General features: G+C 27.2%; 1 protein-coding gene across 1 annotated transcript in view; it reads left to right on the forward strand.

The window, feature by feature from the left end:
* The window catches only part of LOC107456089 (inactive dipeptidyl peptidase 10-like), a 267929-nt gene that overhangs the window by 97190 nt on the left and 144653 nt on the right, over positions 1-26086 (forward strand). The window lies entirely within an intron of this gene.

A 26086-nucleotide genomic window follows, 5' to 3' on the forward strand; every position in this document is an offset into this window, starting at 1 on the left:
TAATATTATATATTGGAAGTAGTTATAAATTGAACATAATTTCAGTATTCTAGTGACTTAAAGCAAATAACTAATTAAAATGTAACACTGCACTAAAAATGCACTTCTTTTTCATACGTCAAACACTTCAATTAAATTAAACAAATGCAAATAAATCTAGTGTTTTCAATGTTGGTTTTATCTCAGTTATTGAATTAAAAATTTACATTTATTTATGTAATCTGTACAAAATTAGTATTGTACTCTATAAAGTTTTTGCTTACTATATTATAAAAATATTTCGTGAAAGTAAACTTTAAACAGTTGAAAAAAAATTGAGTTAATTAAGAAACAGTGCCAAGTTTTATTAATAAAACTTTTGATATTTAAAGTAAGAAAATAACAAGAATGATGTATATTGCAAGAAAATATCCAAATCTTCTACTATTTCGAAAATGTATGTGGATTTCTGTGATAAATATTAAGTTGATGAGTTTGAGTTTAAAACTTTTCAGCAATTTATGCTAACAGTTTTTAAAAAAAATGTGCGATAAGAAAAATTGAAAATAATAGGATGACTTTCTTTAATAAATTCTTATTTGCTACTAAGCTCAGAAACGTTAGGTCTTGTTAAATTCAAACGATGCTCTTTTATCCCTTCCTTATTTAGAGCTACTTATTTTCCGATTTTCTGAGATTTTGGGATTTAAAGGGATACTTTCTCAGAATCTTAAAATATTTCTAGTTAAAGATTTATGAGCAAAATTCCACGAAAAAGTTTTTATATATATATATATATATATATATATATATATATATATATATATATATATATATATATATATATATATATATATATATATATATATATATATATATATATATATATATATATATATATATATATATATATATATATATATATATATATATATATATATATATATATATATATATATATATATATATATATATATATATATATATATATATATTTTCACTTCTGACGATAAGTATTTCAATGTGCAGGATTGTATGTCTTATTTTTAGCAGTTTTCAAAATGTTTTTTTTCTGCCCCCAGTTTACACATTACGTTTATTTGTGTTTAGTTATTTGTTATGCCCAAATATTAAGTTTACATTTTCTTGCATATTCACAAAACTTTTATTTTCAATGATTGCATAATCCTTAATCCATTATGAATTTTCAAATAAATGTGGTTTTTAACTGAAATATTCAATACATTTTTTAGACTGCCATGTTTGGCAGACTCAGTAAATAAAAACTAAATTTTCACTCTTCATAGCATTACATTTTTGATAAATTAATAAAAATTGCGGGATTGTAGCTCTTTGTTCTAAACATTTTCAGAGATTAATTTGAGACTGTTACTAAACGAAACCTTTAAATCATTTATCATCCATATGTCAATAAATTTAGGTGAATTGAGAAATTTTAAATAATTATTCTTATTTTGCATTTTTTGCATATTTACACTGCAGTAAGAATTGTTAAATAATTTTTACATGGAATTTCACAATTGTATCTAGTCAGTTATCCATTTTAAAATAGCTTAAATGTTGTCATAAATAAAATGTAAAAATCCTCTATTATTTAAACAAATTACTTAAAATTCGGTAAGATTTAAACTTATCAAAATAATATGAAGGTGCATTCGTAAGAATTTAACTATGATATTAAAGGGAAATATCGAATTTTATAAATTCTTTCTAAGTTTGTTCACAACTCAAATCAATATGAAATCCTTAAAACTATTTGCACTCCATCTCAGATGCCGTTTCTCAATACGGAAGAAGAAAATAACCGAGACAACTAAAGTTATTTGATTTTGGAATGGCATCAGTGGATCCCAATTGGAAAGTTCTACTTCTTTAATATGGCGTTGGTGGAATATGGAAGCGCAGCTGTTTTAAGAATACAAGTCTCCAGAGAGAGATGTTTGAAATCGAACATAGTTCTATGTAGGGATAAAAAAGTTTATAGTTGATCTTTTTCCAAAATTTCTTCTTAGCTACGATATATTTTGATGTAAAATAAACATGAAAAACTTATTTTTTCTTAATCAAAGATTTTAATGTAAAAAAAAAAATATTCTGAGTTTAACTGAAATGGAAAGTTTAATTTAATTTTTTATTTTTTTATTTTTTATGAGAAGTTTTACATTATGTGTTCAAATAACAGTACTGTGTTAATTAAGATGTTATTTAAATTAAAACTTTTATTACTTTTATAAATTTTTTTTTATAGTTTTCATTAATCGCTCTCGCAATTTGATTCAATGAATTCTTTGATATTTTAGCATTTAAAATCATAATGAGGACACCATGATTCAAACACTATATATTTGCTTAGTTGAAAACTGTACTAAAAAAAATTATAAAGCAGACTTAAATTTATACCAGAATTAAAACTGAAGCTATAAGCAATATAAGTTTTTTTAAAAATTTGTTTCTCAAATAAACGTTGTTTTTTTTCTTTTATTTGTAAGTAATTAAATATCTATTTAATACTTGGAATTTAGTTGAAATATTAACACTCATAATACATACAAATGTTTTTGTAACTTTAAATTCCGTACTTGCAAAAATATATATAAAAAACAAGAGTAAAGGAAATTAAGAATCTCTGAGATTTCTTTAGAGATAAGCGTTTTATCATCACATTAAATTGTTTTCTTTATACTTCAAAAACATGGTAACAGTGTCAACAGTGTACGGAAGATAAAAATGCACCAAATAATAATTTATAAAATAATTCTTATAACCAAAACTCATATTCGAGCAAAGCCATTCAGATATTACTAACATTCTGTGTAGGATTCTGTAAGCTAATAAATGCCAGCAAGATCGATATATCAATATTTACATATCGTTATGAGTGTATTCCTATAGTTCTTTTTCGTGGAACATGACAGAGGAACTTTCTCTAATCTCGCTGATTTTCCTTTATGTGCATTGTTATGAATAACTTGTCGATGTAAAAGGATGAGATAAATTCCTGTAGGGGCAATCAATCATTATAAATTTTAGCTGTGAAAGCTGAATGATAAAATAGCTGTTATCTTTTCAAAATAGCTTTATAAAAAATTAAATATTTTGTAAAATTCTCTGTTTATTGTTAGTTTAGAGTAATTTGTCACAAAATTTCCAGCTTTATATAGCATCAATTTAGGGAATTAAAAGTGTTGTTTCTTCAGATGGTCTTCGAATGGTCCGAATACAGCTTAAGGTTTCAGTAATTCTTCCACATTTCTGAATTTTATTTACTGAATAATATTGTCAAATAGAAAGAAAACATATTAAAGAAGCACCATTTAAGTAATGTTAAACAGAGAATTAGAGTTTTTAATAGTTACTAATTTAATTAGCAAGTATTTAAAATTATTTAAATATAGAAGACTTTAATCGTAACACATGATTTTTTAAATTTTATCTTGCTTTTTTTTGAATTTCAGATGAAGATTGACATTAGAAAGCATTTGCTGAAGCGATTTGTAAATTAATTTGCGTCTAACTTTTTTTGAAAGATTATTTAGTGTAAAAAGAGTAAATTGAATTCTAATTAATTTCTCAGCATTTTAATTTTACATTTCTGTGGAAACTTAAATTGTTCAAATAACATTTAGAATCAAACATCTTAACATTTTTTTTAAAAATTAAATAAACGCACGGGACACAAAACTATGCTCTAAGTGGATTTGGATTTAATTGGAATTCTGTGGGACATTTATTTCTTCTTCGAAATTCTAAGGAAGGTCGCATACTTTTAATCACTTATCCGTTAATTTGCTTTAAAGTTTTGTTTCCATATTTTTAATTCATATAAATGTGAAACAAAACATATTTATTTAGATAAAATAACTAAATATTTAGAAAGCATGTGCATCTAAATATTATTATGCATTGATTTGCACAAAATAATTGGATTTAAGGAATTCCTATTTAATCGAACAGTTCAACAAGATAATAAGAATTTACATTGATTTTTGCTAAATAATTGGAGTTAATAATTATATATTTATTTGGATCCAACATTTGATTACAATAAAACTTATTTATTTGGATTCGACAGTAAAATTTTGATATCATAGAATTTGTCATAAATTATTTTGAAGAATAATTATTCATGCAGTTTAGTATAGTCTACATCGACATTTATTTCTTTTTTTAAAAAAATGCATACTATTTCCATTAGTAGTAGCAGATGTTTAGAAATACATGTGGGCTATCTTTGGATAAAATATCCGATACAAAATCGGTTTATCAATCGAAATGCTTTTGTTGCCATAATACACGTTTTGCTTTATCTGCTGTCACCAGCGCCATCATACGGTGCATTGCAGCATAAAAAAAATCATATTCAACCACCAATATTTTTCATGGTAGGAGCGTGTTCCAAAAGGCGAATGGAATATTTCTAAGCCTTGTGCAAATATATATATAAAATGTTTCATACATGGAAAAGAAAAACATGGATTTTGTTTTTACTCCATTTTCTTCTATGCTTTTTCTTTCACATAAGGTTGGTGAAAAATCAAAGTTATGGGTTTTGCAAACAGTGTGAAAGCTTTGTATTGATTGGACCAAGGGTTATCTTTAGAATTTCAGCTTTAAGTTAAAGATGGTAGAAGAAAGAATCTTTTAAACTTTCCAAAGCAGATAAAGTGGGGATTTAGCGTTAAATCCGGTTAAAATGTTCCTGGAACGTAATGAGTAAATAAAAATGCATTTGATACTTGTTTGTCAAAACACTTTCTTTTATTGGAGTTTTATGATCTAATCAAAGGAAACACAGTTTTATAAGCACCGTTTTTATTTTTGTGGTAGATTCTACTTAAAAAAAACAAATGCTGCATTTTATTTAACTTAATTGCTTTTTTTACGTTTTTGTATGTATGTGATTCGTGAATTTTTTTTATCGATGTAAAATGAAATTATCAAAGATAGAAAGTTTGAATGAAAAATGATTGGTGAATATTATATTTCAGATGGAAAGTACGCTGAGAAAATTATTCAAAAATATTTTAATCAAGTTAAGTTAAAAGCCTAATTAATGTACTCAAGTCATGAGAAGAGCACTCGAAAATACAAGGTAATTATTTCCATAAAATAGTGATTGGGTAACATAGAATAATTTAAAATAACATAAATTATTCTCATATTAACAATTCGTTAATTAGTAACAGAAATGCTAAACTTTTGCTCCTTTAAAGAAATGTAAATTTGAGTTAATCAATAACTTGTTGACATTTGTCCTCATTTTTATTGTAGAAGGCATTTTATCCCTTTTAACCACCTTTATTCTACATTTGAAGGCGTACACGAGTTCAAGAGTTGTAGCTACGTCCTAAAAATTATATCATGCACCAGAATATTTCGAGACACCTAATTCTTTGACCCTGCCGAAATTAGAGGGTTAAACATTTTATCACAGTTGAAGCTAGTTATTATATTTACCATTAATAATGCTCCTTCAATCTATCATAGTTTATTATAGTTTAGATAGTTTAATGTATCACATAGTTGGAAGTATTTTGACGTAATTTTCATAAAAATATGCATTTATATTACCTAAGAGTGCTTCGCAGGATTCAATTATTTTCCATTTCAGTAGAGTCTAAAAAGGGGAATAGATAGTCTTTAACGTCACCCGAAATGACAGTTGAAGTGAATAGTTCGAAAATCCCTTGAGTTTAGAGATGATAAAAAATTTGCTATTTGCTTAGTGGTATGGAATGTAGCTTTGGTATTCTGATGAAGTGATTTAGTTTTAATGCTTGTAATGACCTGGAATGTTATAACTTAAAAACTAAAAAAAGTGGTTGTTTTAGTTGTGATGTCTTTCACTTCGCTTGATTCAAGACTTAGAAACTGTTGCATTGGGAAGTCATGCTTGGACGTAGATGTTCTTCACATGCTCTTGAAGGACCGACACATGGATCAAATAATTCCGAATTCTTTAAGAGTTTCAGAGATTCCATTCCTCCAGCATTTTGAATCAATTACCACTCTGTGTTCAGATCTTATTAATTCACAGCACGGAAATAATTACCTTGTAATAACGTTTTACAGGAATTTCTAGACTAAACTGAAAGCCCTCACAACGTACTGCATGCTTATAATTTAATTACAGGATGTATCCCCTGCGTACGTGCATTATGGTACCCCATAAAATCAGGGACGTTGATGTATATCATAAGAATGAGCAAGAAAGAATATTTTGATTCATGAATGAACTGATGTAATTTATGTTTAAGGTGCATTTTATCTAAATATGCGAACATTTTACATAGCATTAAAAGTAGCAATACGATGTGTAAGGAAGTCAAGATTATAAATCGAACAAAATTCCCAACGTAAATAGAATTAAAAAGATATTGTATTCTCAAAGCGAAAACATGGAAAATAATAAAGGTTAATGAAAAGAGAAGAATATAAATTATTAAATAAAATAATTTTTTAATAAAAAAAATTAAAATATATATATATATATATATCAAAAAGCCAGAAAACAAAAAATAGGAAGAAATATAGTTTCTTCAACAGCTCACACGAGTATATCCGCAAAAAGAAGTGCTTTTTAATATGGTATCAATAAAGTCGAAGCAAAATGTATCAATAGAATAGTGTGAGGAGCACTCAAAAAATTGAAGCAAAATAGATCACATTAAGTAAAAAATATATCACCCAAAAAACAGAAAATAAAATGTAAGGAAAAAACAGAGCAAAACGCAAAACGAAATTTATAGAGCTAGTAGCGAATTCAAAAGAACTTACATGTAACGGAATTTCTCAAGAATGATTTAAAATATTTTTGAAATAAAAATGCTAGATTACAAAACAGGAAAACAAAAGTGTAAATGGTGCTAAAAGAGTAAATAGAGGAGATTTGTCTTATGGCGCATTCTTACAGCAGTACTGAAGCTCGTTTGATTTTTTAGTTACCAAGGATTGGCCCGAAAATGGATATAAGCAAGGTAATAATATTATGGATTGTTTAAAGAAATTAATAATTAATAAGGTGGATTGTTAATTATTCAATTTTAATGATTTTAGAAAATTAATATTTATTTTTTTTATAAAAGAGTGTGAGAGAAAGAGAGTAAAACCATGATTTACACGTTTCGCACAGATTTTTAGCCAACGATTTGCCCGAATTGGATTTGCACATGGTAAAAATATAAATTAACAAAGAAGTTTTTAGTATATTTGTTAATAATAACATACAATTAACTCAATGATATTATATAGATTTGAATTACTTTACTTGGGTATCCATTTTTTTTAAATCAAATTTTGAAAGAGTTCGTTTATTTGTTTTTTGGAAAAATAAACATTATTACATATTCTTTTATTTCTACTCATTTGATTAAAAATGGTATTTAAATAGATGTTTTTTGTAACATTGCAATTCCAATTAATTAGTTTATTTATTTTAAAATTAAAATCATTTCTTTTATCGAATAAATCAACAAAATAGATTTTTTTCTTCTTTTTTAATATCCAAATTCAAAAAATTAAAATTAATATTATCATCATGATTATGAAGCAAAATTAATTCCTCTGGGCAAGTATTATTCATTAAAATTGTATAATGAAAATAAAAATTAAAAATCATAAAATCATCAGTAAATCCAAAATCAAATTATAGTATAATTTTTTTCACGATAGTGCACATTAGCTAAGAGGAATAAAAAATTAGATCTATCTATCAATTTGTCTTCTATCAATTTGAATAGAAATATATTTTCCTTTGTAAAGATGATTAGTGAAAAGACAAAAATTAATTAGAATTTTCCAGTAATCAAAATCGCAATTAAGAATATTTTCAAAATCATAGTAATAACTGAAAAAAAAATGTTTTCGTTTAAAAAGGGAAATGCTATTGAAAAGATCTTGGAAATCAAGAGTCGCAATTGAATTACGTCATTTATTACCATCAACCATCATTTTGCCAAAAAAGAAAAATATGTGAAGAAATTATAGTGATTCGTTAGGGAGAAAAGTAAATAATTGCCATACTATACGTTTTTTGACGCCAATTTTGTTCAGTTAATTCTGGTAATGTGTATTTATTGAAATAAAAGAGTAAGCTATGTAGTACAAAGCAAAATTAATTGAAAAACCGCCATCCTATAAGTGGCACCAATTAAATTTGGCAATAGACACTGCTGTTATTATGATAATTACTGCAGTTTAAATATGTACCAAATATACTTAAACAGATAAATTTTAACTGACAAATTTTGAATATCATGAGTTGGCCCCGGGCGTAGAGTAAATATTCTGCTATTTAATTAAAAATAAACAATTTAAATTTAAAAGGATAAAAATTGTCTGATATATAAAAAAATATTAGTTTATGCTGATATTACATTGTGCTTTATTGAGTGGAATAAATTAATATAATAACATAAACATTAATTAATATAATAACATTAATATGGTATAATTAATTAGTATATAAAAAAATTAATGTAACAACTTCACTAACTCACTTTATAAATTGCAAGTTAAATTTAATTTTACTGTTAAATAAAGTTTAAAATGCCTCTTTGCATTTTAAATAAATGATTTCTGTAATTCAATTTTTCTTCCTTTTTTTCGCAAAAAGGAGAATATAATGATTAGTTAAAGTTCCATTTGTTTAAACTGACTGCATCTAACAATGGTGTTCTTCTGAACTGGATTGTTTATTAGTTATATCCAAACGCCGTCTCTTAATCAAATAGATTCCCATAAGAGAGCAGGGTTTTCAGATGCCGCACGTTTTTCCCATCTCATTTCCCTTTGGTGCCAAAATCATTGGCATCAATCAATGGTAAACTTTGAATCGATTCCTTCGAAACCTTTTCCCAAGCGCAGATCGAAGATTGCAGCCCGCATCTTCGAAATTGCTGCCGGTCCAATTCATCACCGCCGTTAACCCCGCTTCTGCCATAGATCTCTCCTCGGTGAAGGTGAAACTTTTCATTAGGGTAAAGCGAGTGTCCGGTTTAGCGCCGCTTGTTCGGGGGGGAGAATAGAACGATTTCCTAGGTTACCCCTCTCCCAATCCCAATGAAAGTTTTGGGGTCTTTCATTAGAAGTCATTGGTAACATTTCACGTTAAAACATTGTATCGCGTCCGCTTTGTGAAACGGTTTGAAATGTGGAAATCAATTCTCACTAGAGGGGTCAGATACATATTGTTTGAATACTAATTATAGGCATTTTTGCACGCAATTGAAATTTAAGTGCAGTGATACATCGGTGAAGCTGATCTCAATGATGCTAAGCTGATCATTTCTGTTCAATATAACTGATCTTTTTACTAAATTAATGTGATATTCTTCTTGAGGTCTGGTTTCTTAGGACAGGTCGGCGTCAGCTGGAAATCAGCGCTAACCTCTGATTGGTCCATTTGTGAGTTTGATTGTATACGACATCGAACGCTCATCTTGAACTACAATTGCCGTCCAACTCAACTGCAGTTGGATTACAGCGTGACGTTAACGACAGAAGCAATGGCGGACAACATCCAACAGCAGATTGAAATCAGTCAAGATTTTGATTTTAACATTAAACACAGCTTCTTCATTAAACATAGCACTCTTCATTTAGCTCAGCTATAATGTTTTTTTTCTAGGACAAAGTCATTATTTGTTCTGTAAAACACTGGTCGACAATAACAAAATCAATACAAATTCAAAATAAATATTTGTTTATGTTATTAACGCATGCGCAATGAGAGATAATGTCTGCTTTGGACCAATTGCTCACGCTGAGCTAACAAAAAAGTATTTTTTTGGCGTCAGCTCTACGTCAACTTTCCGCTGACTCCCAGATAAACGCTTGTCCTGAGAAACCGGGCCTTGAGCTAACAAATCAGTATTTTGTTGGCGTCAGGGTAACGTCAACTTAACGCTGACGCCCAGATAAGGCGCTTGTCCTAAGAAACCAGGCCTTTAAACATATTACAAGGTACTGTGTTTCAGATTAAATACTCGTGCTTTAAAGTTCAGAAACAACAACAGTGAAATGAGAATGTTTCAAGTTTGAATTAAATTATATGGCGTATAAGATATGTCAATATGCTGGTCGATTTCTTTAATTTATCAAAATTTATCCCATTGATTTTTTAATTTTTAATAATACTGCATGAAGTTGGGTAAATATAATAGATTACATTTTTGACTTTTCTCTCCGAGATTGACATCAATGATAAGTAATATTTTGAAGGTAAATTGTTCGGTATTTCCTATATTAAAATATTCCTCCAATAGAAGAATTTTCCTGCATGTGCACGAAGCACCTCTTTAAAAATCACTTGGGTCAGGGAATAGTCGCAAATATTCATGACGAAATAGCATCATGAAAGCGACATAATACATTTCTAATCGCGTCTTTCCCCCAAAATCAAAAAATCAAATTTGAACTATTGCTGGAAATTCTACGAATGTATTAGTAATGAAATATTCCAAACTCAATTCTTATCATAAAAGATCTCGTGGAAGAATATACGTGTTTCAAAAACTTTGCAAAATTTATCAGTAGAGCATCTGGGCCAATTGGGCACTTAAAATGGTTGGCTGAGGAAATGCATAAAGCAAACAATAAAATACTCGCAATAATGCAATCAGTTAATTGGATTTAGCCAATCAGAAATGTAATTTTTGCATCTTCTTTCTTTCTTACCTTCAGACAAGAATTCATCCCATTTCTATGGTAAGTTATTTCGTACATAAGAGAAGGAAAAAAAACATGAAAATGTGACATTTGTCAAAAAAAGGGAAAATATTTTATACAAATGTAGAGTGCCTGCTTTGAAGGAAGTTAAAAAGATTTTTCGATTCACATTGCTGTTTATATCCACTTACGAGTGCGTCTAACTCATTTGAGAAATATATCATAGTTAGTTCCTAGAAGATTGTTGGAGTTTAAAAAAAAATGCGTGTCATGTGAGATGTTCATTCTGCATGAGTGTCTGAAAAAAAATTTATTTGTACTTTAAAATATATAGGAAAAAAGGGATGCAAATGATATAATGTAATGCAAATGAGATATTTATCAATATTCTGAAGGAAAATTGTATAGAATATTAAGAATAAAATCAATATACAGTATTTTACGCAACTTACTTTGTTTGAAAGAAAATAATAGTTGAACACATAAAGTTAATATTTAAATACGATATTACGATATTTTATGTGTTTTTTTTATTAATTTTTATTATTTTCATTTGCTAAATTTAGAATAATTCATTAAATAATAAATATTCGGGATTAGTCTTTTTAAATGGAAATCTGTTTGGAAAAGAATAACTATTTCCAAAATGTTTATATATATATATATATATATATATATATATATATATATATATATATATATATATATATATATATATATATATATATATATATATATATATATATATATATATATATATATATATATATATATATATATATATATATATATATATATATATATATATATATATATATATATATATATATATATATATATATATATATATATATATATATATATATATATATATATATATATATATATATATATATATATATACTAATATATATATTCCCGTCTATGTAAGTAGATCTGATTTCGCTACTTGCCTTATAGTCCATTTTTTATACTGTTTTTTCTTTTTCTTTTATTTTATTTTCTGTTTTAACATGTTATTTTTACTTTTTGTGTTCTGTTTTATTTGTTGTAATTTTTGTAAAAAAAAAATTTTGAGTGCTCCTCACACTATTGTATTAATATATTTTGCTTTGGCATTATTGATACAATATCAGAAAGCATTCTGTTTTGCGGATATAATCGTGTGGGGTGATGCAAAGATTTTTTTATATTTTTTAACTGTTATTTGTTATTTTTTTTACTTATTATTTCCTCCCCTTTTTTCATATGTCTATAATTTTTATTTGTTTTATCTTCATATATATATATATATATATATATATATATATATATATATATATATATATATATATATATATATATATATATATATATATATATATATATATATATATATATATATATATATATATATATATATATATATATATATATATATATATAGAACGAGTTAAACGAGAATATAATACATTTTTTAAGCAAAGGTAATTTAAAAAAATATTTATATAAGAAAAATAATGCGTCAAGTGCAATTTCAGTAAACAATAAAAAGAAGCTCATGAGAGAGCTTGCAATAATAGAGAGAGAATGTATAAAATTTTTCTTAGCAATGACTTAGATTCATTCTCTGATAGTGATGCGAAGTGGATCGGGCAAGTTTAAGAGGTGTACAAAGCGTAGGCGTATTTTTTTGATATGTAACATTTGATATTTAAATGATCAGATACAGCATTCCAGTATAACGTAATTATAAGTGAAAAATTCCGACATTCAAAGGTTTTAAAAATATTTTTGACTTCATTTATCACTATTTTTCTGAAATGAGGCGTTTCTCAGAATTGAAGGGTTGTAATTGACATGTAAACTAAATATTAAAATATGAGAGGAGAAAATATTTTGTTACCAAAAGTAAGTAATCTAAACACTTTAAGGTAACAGTACAAGGGATAAAAGTTGCATTGCTATACTAATAATAATATAAACATATATTTTTACAAATACCTTAAAATTCAAAAAAATAAAAATCGTGAGAATGTTATGAACATGAGAGAAAATGATGCAAATAATCAGATAGATCATAGCATTCATTACATAAGGATCGATATTTAAAATTCGAAATATACGTAATCTGTTCTTATAAGACAAAAGATTGATTAGTAAAATTGAAGTTTTATTCGAATACGGTTCATTTTTTTAAAAAGCATTTCTGAGTTAATGAACGAGATATTTTACTAGGGAGCAAACTAAAAGCTGAAATGTACTAAATACAATACATTCATTTCAGTTTGTTGTGACATTGTAAAGGAGAATTTACAAGTTTAAACTTTTACAGGTGTAGCTCTAGCACTAATGGGGCTAAGTACAGCACGATGCTAATCTTGCTAAATAAAAAATAGTTCTAATAACTAGTTTCATAAATGAATAAATAGTAAATATGTACACGTGCGTAAATATGCAATTTTTATCAGAAAATAAATTAATCACAAGAATAAACCAAATGCAAGAAAAACTAATTATCATAAGAAAACTTGAATGAAATGCTAAATTGAAATGAATATAAATAAGTATGCTGATTGATTTTCTTATTATAATTACCGATAATAATTAATTCCAAAATATCCTTCTCTGTTTGAAATGTTTTTTTTTCTTTAACTATTTTACAGATAACAAACCATGTTAAGTTGCTGAAACTCATAAAACTATTTCTTTTTTTTTTGAGTTAAAATCATTATACGTCTCATAGGATGAATACATTTAAACTCATAGATGAAAACGATTAAAAAATTGCAATATATGCAGTCCCTTTCCACAATTCAATGATCCAAACCTATTCGAACGAAACAACTTTCCCCATTTCCATTATAGTAATTACAGTTCTGCGCCAAGTATTCTTGACTGCAACTTAAGCTTTTGATAAATGTTTTCAACGCTCCATTGGATAAACCCACATTTTGCGCTTTGAAATTATTCAAGTCTATCGACAACGGTGGCAAATGCTTTAAAGGAAGGCGTCAAGGTTCATAGATATCTGTCACGTGGTTCTCCTTATTCATGTCTAACTTAAATGAATGTTTGTTGAAGGTTTATTAATTTTTAATCATTGCATTTTTAGGCAGAATGATTTCTAACTATTCACCTATTACTATTATAAAAGTTAATATTTTAACGACTTAAAATACTTTAAAAAGTGATCATTTACAATTTTCATGGTATAAAATTGCTGATTAAAAAATCTTATCATCAAGTTTCCTGCAAGATTAAAAAATATGTTCTTTTCAGGATATGTTTTCAAAGGATATGTTTTATTTAAAAACATAAAATGTTCTCTTATTACTTACTGAAAAAGAAATTAAATAGTTATTTGACCTTTTGAACAAAGAATCGTTAGAACTACTCAAATTATGCAATTCTAGCATGAACTTCGTGTTAAAGTTCTATAAAGAATGAAACATTAGAGTATGAAATATTCTTAGTTATTTTATTTTTTTCTTATTATTAACGGCTTTTTAAGCTGTTACGTATGCAAAAAGCATCTAAAAAGAAGCGTAGATTTTTTAAGAGGAAAATAAACTTCTGACAGGAATACCAATTGCAGAATATTCCAAGAATTTTATTCTGTTCTTGTAAGTAAAGTATTGGATAGTGAACTTGGTTTCATGAGCGAGACGCGAAATACTTTTCGTTCGAGATAAATTTAGTCTTTGTAACGAAATGCTTTGAACATTTTCGTATATTTTTTATAATATGTACCCACTTTTAATGTAATTTTGAATGATAGAAAGTTAGGAAAAGTTTCTTGAAATATTATTAAATTGAACATATATTGACCAAAGAACTGAAGCATGTGTACTGGACCAAGATCAAAGAGCTTTATATATTCAAGTCAGCAAAATCAAATAACCTTATAAACTGATGCAAATAAATAAATAAGTTAAACTTCGGAGGTATAACGATTATTAAGGATAGTCAGAGCTGGTATTTGCCTACGGCAAGTAAATATTTGAGGTGTTTGCAAAATAATTAAGCTATTAATTTGTTATTGCAAACATATGGGAAAAATAAGATATTGAGGATAGAGAAAAATAAATAAATGGGATTAATAAAATGAATTCATTTGGAATTCATATTTCAATGCAATTTCCTTGAATATAGTATTTGAGTCAAGAGAGAAGATCATATAATTTCCTGAGGCATGTTTCCCAGATCGTCGCCAATAGCCCATTGTGCAGCTCTAGTGCTACGTAAATGAACTAAAACAGCAACAACATTAAATAACTTGATTTAAATATAATAAAGGTATTGATTGCAAAGATTTAAATCAAACAAACTTTGTTTGCTCAAAATAATTTAAAGGATACGAACAAATAAAGAGTACGTGTTGGTTAATTCGAATTAGTTCATACATATTAGAATGAGAAAAAAAATATTGCTTCATGAAGACTGGTTTTCAAATATTTTGAATAGGTTGCTTCAAATTATTTAAACAAATCTCTATTCGGATTGCGTTAACTGATTCCATATACAGCTATTTTTAGTTTAATCAATAGCACTTTACTTTCCTTTTCGTTTGACTTTTTCCTTTGTTTTACTTCACTTAATATACAGCTCATAAAAGATTTTAATCTGAGGAACTTTAAGAATTTTTTAATATATTATTTTTCCTAAAATTGGAGAAAAAAACTGACAGATTCTTACAAAATGAAATTTTACCATAACATAACAGTGAAACAATTCCCTTCAGCCTTTTCTGAGAAAGTTCTGAGATTCAAATTGATTTTCTTCTGTTACTTTCCGTGTGTACATATTAAAACTGGATAAATACCGTTGACAGATAGGATGAATCAAATTTTCAAGCAGTGTAGCATTTCATTAAATTGCTATTCTTTATTATTTAGAAGGCTTTAAAAAATCAAGTTTATTTAGATTATTTACAAAGTAAAATTAACACGATGTCAATTCACACATTTTATAAAATGGTAATTATTCTCAACCTATAAGAACGGAGATTTCTTGCGTACTTAATGCTCAATAAATACTAATTCTTTGTTGTGAATTTTCGGTAATAATTCCATCTCTAATTTTGATAACAGTGAAAAAAAAAAACATTTCCAACTAATTGGCATGTCATACTTTTAAAGAAATTTCTACCGAAACTTCAAATTCCATAAAGTTAAATTTTCAACATGATTTAGAACATAAGATATTTACTCCATCAGCTCATAATTTGTAATTAATCTTTCCGTTAAATAATCGTTTAACTAATCATTAACGAGTGTAAAATACGGTATCATATAATTGTAGAATAAATAATAACACAAAAAAATCTATTGAAAACTAATTTCGTTTTTGTTTAAAACATAAACATTTAAGTTAATTTAAATTTTTAATTTCTACTTTATTTGTTTTATTTTCTGCTTTATTTGTTAAAAATTTAGAAACAAATGTATTTCATTAAAAGTTTCATTAAACGTTAACCAAACACCATTCTAAATTTTTAAATTTTTACAATTTTTAATTCACAATTTTTTTCATTCAGAATTTGAAGTTTACTTATTAACATACATTTTCATAATTAAAATCTTCCCATATATGATTATATGAAAGTTTCAAGAAACAACTTCAATTTTAAAATACTTTTTTTCCCTTTCATTTCGAGCTGAGTACTGAAGAAAAATTTGCTAAAAACTATATCAAAATCAATATAATTAAATAAATGCCTGACTGCGAAGCCATAGGCTGCGGGTTCAAATCCCGCTCTGGGCATGGATGTTTCTCTCTCTCTTTGTGCTGTCCTCTGTTGTGTGTGTGTGTATGATGTGTGAATGTGGCCCACCCTATAAGCGGGTTTGTGGCAGTGTGGCGTGGGCAATGTTGCTCGCCTCCGTGACTTTGGTTCACAGGTGCCCACTGGGTAATGCGAAATGAGCAACAATTTTAGCATAGTATAGGCAAAGATTCAAAATTGAGTGCCTGCCATTGGAAAAAAAAATAATTAAATAAATGAATTTATGATCACACATCATGCATAAAAGTAAATCAGTAATGTGAATTGAGTTTAATTTATAGTCGATTAAAACATAATATGTATATTTTTTGTTCCGGCATATTGAAATTATACTCATTTGCAATCAAATAATTTTTATGAATTTTCAATTCAGGAACGAAACGATGCAGTAAGCTATTTCAGTCTGTGCAGATCTCTCTACATTTGTTTAAGTAAACACTATAAGCATTAATTTGAGAGCTGTCGCTTAAGTTCTATTGACTTTCCCATCAATGGGTATAAAATTTAGGTGAAATGATTTGGAAAATGACCTCATGCGATGTATTTCTCCTTTCACAGTCTATTATGTTCGCATGAGTGAGGCTTAGAAAACAATGGGATCTATTTCATCATTCCTCCTCACTTTTGTGTGGAAAAGAATTTGGTCTTTCACGAGTGCCTTTCTATTTAATCACGGTTTGTTAATACGCCTGGCCTTATAGCCGGGGAACGGAAATTAATTTGAATTCCTCTGACACTAGACTAATTTCATCCCTGGCATTTGAGAGTGCAAGAAAATTCCAGTTCTAAAAATGAGATTTTCATTAATTCGGTTGTGATGTAAAAGCAGCGAAGAAAGAGATTTTGTACGGAATTTAAATTGAATATTAGTTCAGCAGCAGTGGTACTGCTATTGGAGAAATAACATTATTAATTAAAAGTATTAGGACAGTGAAATGAGAAAAAAAATTTTTGCTGTGATAGTTTTTATTTCTCGAGAAATCATTAAAAAAGACGAGATTAATGAGTTTTTTAAAGACATATTTTGAATGCCATTTTCGTTTAATTTTCTCATTTACTCAGACTCATCGTTTTATTTGAAAAAGAAATTAAATTACTTATATCGCTTTTATCTATACTAAATTTTATCGTTTTATTTCGTATATTTAATTAAATGCCTGGTAAATAATAGGACAATATGTTATTTTTACTTCTTATAGGCATGTTTATTTTATATATATTTTTCCAGACATGTTTTGAATAAAATTTTCTTTTAATTTTCTCGTTGCTCTACTCATCATTAGGTATAAAAAGGAAATTAAATAACTTATATAGCTTGTATCTATACTAAACTTAAGTGATTTTTTGCTTGTTATTTAATTAATGTAAATTAAAAGAACGAAATATTATATTTATTCTTATATTAATAAAAAATCATTTTGACTATTAATTTTAATTTTTACAATACAATTTATTCTATTCATTATATGATTTGAAAAATAAGTAAAACTCTCTATAAAGCGTTTAAATGAACCATATTAAGTCATTTTTTCGGAACAGTATTTAATTACTAAATTAATTAAATAATTAATTGAATAATACTAGGTGTTCCGAAAAGAACACTCTTACCACTTATTTTTAGAATCCTTAATAAAAACGTAAACAACTGTGCGAGGTTGGTTTATTAAATAATGAGACTGTTGCTGCAAGACATAACATTTTGATTCAAGCATTTTTAGTTATTATCACCTTCAATATACTATATCCCATGAGCAATTTTCATTGTTCGAAATAGTGTTTGGAATATTCTTTTGTGAGCTCCTTGATAAAATGCTCATTTTCCTCATACAACTTTAACTGAATATTTTTTTTCTCCCTTTAATTCAGATTCGACTTTGGAAATAAAATCGAACTCGCATGGTGCCAGGTCAGGTGAATAATGTGAATGATTTAACTTTAGGATGTTGTACTTGTCTAGACTTGTCGTTTTCGCAGACCATGGGGAATGAGTTGGTTCGTTTTATTGATGGAGAACTCGTCACTTCTTCAACCATTCGCTCCTCTGGCAACCTTAGTCAATTTCTACAGTTTCAGTAATTTCATGACTAGTTAACTATCGATCAAAATGAATCTGTCATTATGACGTCATTTTTCATTTATTTTATCCGTTTTCGGCCTGAAAAGGCGAAACGAGAGTTAATCAGCTTAACTGCCTCCTTGGCCATCTTGACCGATTAAGAAACTTGTACAAGTGATGAACATTTATTGACATGCGCTTTTTATATTGTTTCAGTAGCGCTTTTTTTCATGTGAAAGTTTGCGAAAACTTTGTTGGACAGTTATTACATTTCTTATTTCTCCAGCAAAGCAAAATAGCAACTCTTATTCAAACGAAAGCCACGCTCATATTAAGATGTTTATATACACGGAAGAAACACATTGGAAATTTTTTTTCTTCACATTACACTGATATCTGTCGTTCACGTTCGGCGCGTGCGTAGTTCTTGTGTTTGAAAATCAGTCTCGTAATTTCGTGCGAGGTTCATACACATTGGAGATCAAAAATTAATATTTAAGCGAAGAGAAATAAAAAACACACAATCAAAATAATACAAATTCGAATAGTGTGGGGTTATAGTAATAACCATCAACACATGTTTAATTAGAGGTTTAAACTCCTCTCTATCTCCTCTTTCTATCGCAGTTGTCAAAACTTATTCACTAAAAAATAATATACCACACTGAGAAAAAAGTATGGTCAAAACTACCAGAATATATACAAATTTACTGCATTTCTGGCTCTATAGGAACATCAAAAAGCTGGGTAATTCTTATCTAAGAGTTTGCTAACGATTTGATAAAATTACCAATAAAATATTGCCCTATAATGTGTGATAAAATTTAGAAAAGGTGGTAAAATTCGCCCATTTCCTTCTGATACCTTAGAACATGACATAAAAAAAATTTTTTCGGCAAAATTTATTTCAAAGTTTTGTAATTTTTGCTAAATGTGTGGTTATAAAAATTATAATTTTGGAAACTAGAATTTCCGACAAACCATTAACATACGAACGGAACTGAGTGAATGGTTTAAATAAATTATAGTTTAATTTTTAATAACCAGAAATGTGGAGTATTTTTTTACCAGAAATGTCATTACCATGCATGTCATATCCACATGTCATTACGAGAAATGTAAGTACCAATAGTAATTTTACTAGAATCCTTATCTTCGTGAAGACTGGTAGAGAAATGTTCCTTTCCTACAAAAACATATTTAAAATAATTGTGAAAATAAAATGTTCTTTTCTTCGTTTTTACTTTTATTCGAAACTTTTTTTTCTTGATATACAAGAATCGATATTATTTGAGCTCTAAACTATCAAGATATAAAATGTTTACTTCAGACCTGATATTGAACTATAGAAGATAATTGAATATAATTGTCGCCATTTAATTAAGATACCTGATTATATCGTGTAAACTAAATTCATTAAAAAAAACTATTAGAAAGAATGTTATAAGGAAAGTATGTTTATCTGATTACAATCTTTCATCCAACCTAATTTAGTTTAACTAATATATGTCCCAATCATTAATTAAGTTATGTAAGCAGACAAGGATTTTTTTTTATGCCCATGATAGAAATGCCCATTTTTATGATGTTTTCCGATTATTTAAATTCAATATATGATGACTGCAATGTGCAATGCTGGACTCTTTACTTTAGCTAACAGAATGATTTAATTATTCAATTTTTTATTTCAATTTTTTTAAACCTGTGTCAGGAGTTAATAGTTTAAAACAGTCTATAATTTTATGCACAGATAAAAAACTTGATTATCTGACGACAACTTGATTACTTGTCTATAATTGTGAACATAATTTCTCCTTCCATCAACGGTGAAAGAAATCAAGTTCTTTACAATCTCGACTCGAAAGTCATAAAATATAAATCCGAAAATTCCTCAATTTTCTTTAAGGTTTCATTCACCAGTTCATAGCAGTCATAAAAACAAAATCAACCGTAGAACGTGACCGCAAAGCAGAGATCTTATTTAAAAAAAAAAAAATATTGAAGCTCATAAGACAAATTTTATTCATAGTTTGACTGCATAAAATAAATATAAATCTAACTTAAAGTGTCAACGATATAATATTTTGTCAACAAATAAATATTAAGGTCGCGACATAAAATTTTGAATGTGTGTGAAGCTATGCACACAGAAATATCTTAATACTTTCACTTCTTTTTTATTATTTAAGGCCTTTGGCTGGAGATTATTTAAGTAATTTCAAATTTTTTTTAGAAAAAGAAAATTATTTTTACTATTTTTTAAGAATAATTTTTTTTTGTGTTAACTACTTAAAAGGTTTTTTTTGTTAGAAGTATTTGGTTTTGATAAAAAATGAGAAAGAATCCAATTGTATTGCAGGTATAATTATTATACTTACCAAATTTTACGACTGTTTTGCAATGATGTTTGTTTATTTATAATTAACTCATAATTAAAAAATTACAGGCTATTTAATTAAAGGATATGAAGATAAATTAGTTTAATTAAAATATATGAAGATGTTTCATAATTTTGTCTCAGAATTGTTTCCGATTTTATTTGGGGCTGTCCGAAATTTAGTGAAGTTTACCGTTGTCGTGTGATATGCTTTTCCAACTTTTTCAAAGCTATAGTGATTAGATAGTTGTAAGCGATGTTATGTGTGAGTCAACCAATCAAGTTCGACACACGAGGGATGTCACTTGCAGGTAACCAATTTCATCCAGGAGGACGCGAAAGGATCATTTTAGGACCCCATGCATTCTTTTAGCTCTAATTCCAAAATTAGACGCCTGTTCATCCCTTATTTATCAGTTGCTGAGTTTTCACTTCCTATCTGCGTTTTGTAAATAATTAAAAGGCACTTCTGAAATTTTCCTTTTTTAATAGACGTTTTATCAGTTATTGCGCTCATAGGAAAACTCCTCGCGTCCATCCGTTCATTCTACGAAGCATTTTATTTCTCATCGCAGTGTGTTATTTTTCCTTCCAGTTGATAAAAGTTTTGTCTAAATAAGTATATGAACTGTTTTGTTATTTTACAAACATTCACTGACTGTTTATAAAAACCGACAACACTACTTAAAGCAATTATACGTAAGGTTAAAGCCTGTGTTTTTAAGGGGACAATTCAGGGCAGAGATTTCATAGAAATGCTCTACCAGCCAGGCAGTAGCCAACGAAGACTTGAGAGAGTTGCAATTGTCTTGCTTTTAATACTTTATTTTAATGTAGATGATAGTAAAACACAAATAGATGGAAGTGATCACTCATCCACTCTAGTTACTGAATCGCATTCAGAAGGTTCACACAACTTCAAAGCTCAATAAGGAATTATAAAAATGTTTAAGTCATCAAAAATTTTTCTAAATTAGCAATCTTTTATTATCTATAGATGATTCACTCATATCTTTTTTCTTTTTCTCATTAACCCATGTTGACTCTCCGAAAACCACTAAAGCAGTTGCTGGGCTGTAAAGTCTACTAAGTTCTGCCCCTAAAAATTGTTTAAATGTGAAGTAATTTTTAATTTTTGTATACATACATTTGAAATATAATTTGGACACATTTCTGCAATTTCTGAGCCAAATCATCTTTCTTCTATTTCCTAGCCTTGTAAGCTGTAGGAAGTTACAATTTCTTCACAAAAACAAATAAAACATGATTATAAATTCTCATTTTTTAAAATTAATTCAGAACGGCTTTTGAACTACTATACAAATCTGAATCTGGCAAAAATTACTGCATAACATATCGATATTAGATAGTAGACATAATATTTTCTTAATAAATATATCAATTAATAAATATATCATCATAAATATATCCTTTTATCAAAGTAAGATATTAAAGGAAGAAAAAAACTTAACAATATTTGCCATTTTAACTACCACTTATCATAAATTCAAACAACCTTAACTGAAAGAATGTTTATTAGAAAAGTGTCTTGTCGTTGGTGACAAAAGAAATTCTTTCTTCGATTTTCTTTATTTTTTCCCATTTAGTCAGGTCACACATCCGGCCATAACGTGACATTCTGGTACACATCGAACCATTCTTTTGTTCCCAAAATTTTCCTAAGCGACATGCAGTGCATTCTGGGAGGTGGTTTGCCTACGTCATCACAAGATAAAGGCTGACTCAGCTAACAAAGGCCAAGGGCTGCAGTTAATGTGTTCTCCACGTTAACTTTGTAGGACTCCGACAACATTAGACGAATTAAGTAGAATACTGAGTTCTGGCAAAGCTAATTTTTGCATCGATCCATAGTGTTGTTTCTAGGAAAATGGGGATTACGGCTTTTAATGACGAGGAACTCTGAATAGAGAGGTAATGGGAGTTAAAAGTCAAGACAATGTTTTATCTTTACGCATGTCTTAAGTACTTCTAACTGTTGTTTAGAAAAGGAATGATTTTCAAATCTAAAATTTAAGTAGCTTTATCGAAACGTAAATCTGAAATCCAATTTTCTCTTTCATCATTAAACATTTATATTTATTATAACTTACTTCAGTGGAATGCTTTTTTATTGTTGATTTATAACAATGAACTGCAAAATCTGAATATCAATGATATCGTGAAGATACTTAATCATAAAAAGGATGAATTAATTATTGAAACTTTAACAGAAGTACTTAAAATAGTTAAATTTTGTTTTTTGCATTTAAAAAAATTTAATAACTAAATTCTGAAAAATCTGTACGCAAATGAAAGAATGGTCAAAATTTCTGTCAAAATCAATTACCTTAATCGAAGCACAATGAATATCCAGTATTTTTTCCCGATCATTTTGAAAAATCGTAAAAGTGCCTGGCATGTGTTAAATTTGCTCTAATCTAACAATATTTTGTGTGATAAACTTTTTGTTACCTTAGAAATTATTCGGAAAGATAAAATCATGTACTTACTTTTAATTTGAAATAGCTGAGATAACAATTTCGTAACTTTTTTTCTTGATTTGAAGTAGCACAGGAAATTATTACGATATTTTATTTACATTACATTGCAAGAGCAATAATTTAAAATTAAATCAAAAAATATGTTTACAATTGCAGAAATGAATACTTGCACAAATTTTAATATATGAAAAATAACTGTCCAAGCCTTAGTAGCCACACCCCCATGTGGTGACCGTTTCTGCCCTCCGTATTCCTCTCTTTGTCTACTCCCTTGAATATTAACATACAAGAAAACGTCTTTGGTATAATGAAATCTAATCTCTCATATGCTTTTGAAAATGAACGAACTTTCATGAATATTTGTTCATCTATTCCTGCCTTTATTTAACAACAAGAGCCTATTCTGATAAAAGTAAATTTTTCTTTGCATATCGAGAGGATAAATGTACTTTTTAGAAACCATTGTATCTTTTTTTAGAATTAATATGTTGAAAAAAATATAATTTTCAAAACTTTCATTACTCATCGAATTAAAATCGGGCTACGCAACTATTAGAAAATTTTGTATGTGCCAGAAGGCAGAAAAAAAGGTAGCTTAAACTTGGAAGAGAAATAATTTAAAATTAAGAATAATACATTAGAAAGAAATTAAGATTATGTTAGAAGAAGTTTCAGAATTATAAATTTAAAAAGAGAAATAGCTATAGAATCGATATAGTAGAAAAATAGATGAACAATGTAGTAGTAGATTTTGCTTTTAAAAATAAAATATTTGAAAAATTTTATATACAGTTAGGAATGTGTCAAAAAAAAAATCTTACATATTTCTACATATATTATGAACTAGACATAAAATTGTTTTCGTGGAACAGAAGAAACACTCAATAATCTGAATATATTTATGGAAATATGATTAAAAAGCAATGAAAAATATGATTATTTTTCATATATATATATATATATATATATATATATATATATATATATATATATATATATATATATATATATATATATATATATATATAAACACAAAAAAGAGACAAGAGAGAATAGAAGAAAAGAGAGATTAACGAAGAAGAACAACAAGTTTTATTTACTGCAAATAAGCTTCAAGTACATAGAATCCCTAAAATAAGTTGAAAATACGAAGAAAGCAAGGAAAAAACATATATATATATATATATATATATATATATATAGCACAATAAAAACAAAACCGAACTAAAAACGGAAACAAAAAGAAAACGGAAGTAAGGTAATAGTAGATAATATCAAGCGCTAAAGCTGCTTTAAATATAATCACTATAACATAGCACAATGAAAACAAAGAGAAAAACGAAAATAATTAATAAGTTTTATTAACTGCGCATAAGCTGCAAGTATATAGAACTCGTAAAGTGGTTCTTAGTTTTGTTCTCCAAATTTTAATTAAATTTTTTTTCTTTTTTTTGAGGTATTGAAAATTATGTTTTTTAAATACTTTTAAAAAATTATTGTAAATAATTTTCTTCTCTTGTCATTATATATATATATATATATATATATATATATATATATATATATATATATATATATATATATATATATATATATATATATATATATATATATATATATATATATATATATATATATATATATATATATATATATATATATATATATATACGTTAATAACTTTTTTATTCCTACATAGGACTCCTATGCATCATACCTTATCAAGTGCTCGATTGAATATAGCATTTTATTTATCATATATTATTTTAAGAAAATGTATTCCAAATAGCAATTGCATACAATTCCTTAAGTTATTTTTCTTTCGATTTATAATTAGAAATTAAACCAGAGATTTCCACCATTTTTGTTACAAACTAAGAAAGAGTATTTTTAGTAAGAAGTGTAATTAGAAAGCTCTCATCATTGTTCAATGCAGCTATCTCAATCGTTGAAGGGCCTCCTTTATAGCTGGTTGTAATTAAATTTGAAACATTTTCTGTCTTTTAAATTGTGCAGTTAGTTTTGAAAGCAATTTTACTGTCCTTGAATAGTAATCGATATCGCAGTATCGATTTTTACGATGACGTTCTTTAGATAAATTATAAGGACAGGGAAAAATTTATTTATAGAAAAAAAATTGGATAGAACATTCTCAGTTTTTTATAAATAGAATAGAATTCGTATATTGCAAACTGTTAAGTTAATATTTAATTGAATAAAAACTTATTTTGTTGCAAATGAATTATTTTAAAATAAATTCAAAATATTTTACTTATAATTTACACTAAAATAAGAAATTGCAACTTATATGCTTACCAATCAATGCATAAAAACAGCACATAATTTTTAATTAATTATTGGCTGCTTACTATTTTCTATTTTATCATATGACTCTAGTTTTTTCTAGGTTCTTCACTAACTTATGTACAGTTATGATAGTAATGTACACTGAGGAAAAAAATATGATCAAAATACGGTGAAAACCATAATACGGTGAAAACCATAATACGGTGAAAACCATAATACGGTGAAAACCATAATACGGTGAAGACCAGAATATGTTGAAATTTACAGCGTTTTTTATTTTATAGGAACACCAAAAAGCTCGGTAAAGCTCGGCTTTGGCAATAATTTTGGTAAAATTGAAAATAAAATATGGTTTTATAATATGTAATAAAACTTGGTAAATGTCTTAAAATTCGGTAATTTTCACTCTA

Source organism: Parasteatoda tepidariorum, chromosome 7, assembly GCF_982258835.1.
Source record: "Parasteatoda tepidariorum strain Cologne lab strain chromosome 7, Ptep-v5.0, whole genome shotgun sequence".
Classification (NCBI taxonomy): domain Eukaryota; kingdom Metazoa; phylum Arthropoda; class Arachnida; order Araneae; family Theridiidae; genus Parasteatoda; species Parasteatoda tepidariorum.